Here is a 1,395-nt window from a genome sequence, read left to right on the forward strand (position 1 = left end):
CCCCACCACCAAAAAAAAAGGAAAGAAACATAAATTAACATTATGTTGAAAGCTACTGCACAAATTCAGTTTAAAATGGAAGTTCGCCTCCCAGATTCAAAACCTTACGACTGAAATTGTATTATCACGTGAGACCTGCAACTGAGATTACAAGACAAAAAAAAAAGGAATAAAAAAAACTGAGTCGAGAGGAAAGAGGGGAGGGGAAGAACTTCCCCATCTCGAGGGGTCAAGACCAGACTGTTCCATTTCCCCATTGCCATTTGGAGGGTTGGAATGGGGAATTCTAGGGTCCGTTTGTTGCAAAAGCAATTTTGAAATTTATCGCCATCAGTTTATTCAGTTATGTAATTTATCGAGGATTCATTGGATAATATATAACTACCGAGTCATTGTTAACCTCCAATGACGTAGGCAGGTAAAAGTCGTCACAACTTTCAGTCTTCAACTACAGAGTCAGTGATTAACCCCCAATGAAATAAACGATAAAAAATCGTCACAATTTTCAGCCTTCAGCTACTGAGTCAGTGATTAACCCCAATGAAACAAACGGGACAAAAGTCGTCACAACTTCTAGTCTTCAACTGCCGAGTCGGTGATTAACCCCCAATGAAACAAGTGGGACAAAAGTCGTCACAGCTTTCTGCCTTTAACGACCGAGTCAGTGATTAACCCCCAATGAAACAAACGGGACAAAAGTCGTAACAGCTTTCTGCCTTCAACGACCGAGTCAGTGATTAACCCTCACGAAACAAGCGGGACAAAACTGACTTCAACTACCGAAGTGATTAACCCCAATGAAACAAACGGGACAAAAGTCGTCACAAAGTCTTCAACTGCCGAGTCGGTGATTAACCCCAATTGGGACAAAAGTCGTCACAGCTTTCTGCCTTTAACGACCGAGTCAGTGATTAACCCCTAATGAAATAAAGGAGAAGAAAGTCGTCACAACTTTCTGCCTTCAACGACCGAGTCAGTGATTAACCCTCAATGAAACAAGCGGGACAAAAGTCGTAACAGCTTTCTGACTTCAACTACCGAGTCAGTGATTAACCCCCAAAGCAACAAACGGAACAAAAGTCGTCAGAACTTTCAGCCTTCAACTAACAACTCAGTGATTAAACTCAATAAAAAAAAAATTCTTCGGTATCTGCGTTTCACTTACCTTACACAAAGGCTCATCAGCAGAGGGTCGACTTAACCTACAATTCAAGAATCTTGGTCAATAAGGACCCACTGTTCCAGCACCCCTCCTATTCCTGATAACCGGGACTTCGAAGACTTCGTCAACCGGTTCGGAGAGCTGGAAGAAGAAAATAAACGCGTTATAGGCAATACAAAGGCATCCACATAACAGTAATCATGTGTGAGTAAGTGTTTGTGTTTGTGAGATCG

General features: G+C 41.9%; 1 long non-coding RNA gene across 1 annotated transcript in view; it reads right to left on the bottom strand.

The window, feature by feature from the left end:
• Positions 1–966: 966 nt before the first annotated feature.
• Positions 967–1,395, bottom strand: part of LOC136841837 (uncharacterized) — a 64,246-nt gene continuing 63,817 nt past the window's right edge. The window contains exon 5 of the long non-coding RNA XR_010854099.1: positions 967–1,303. This is a non-coding gene — a long non-coding RNA (uncharacterized lncRNA). The remainder of the gene's footprint in view (positions 1,304–1,395) is intronic.

Source organism: Macrobrachium rosenbergii, chromosome 9 (genome assembly GCF_040412425.1).
Source record: "Macrobrachium rosenbergii isolate ZJJX-2024 chromosome 9, ASM4041242v1, whole genome shotgun sequence".
NCBI lineage: Eukaryota > Metazoa > Arthropoda > Malacostraca > Decapoda > Palaemonidae > Macrobrachium > Macrobrachium rosenbergii.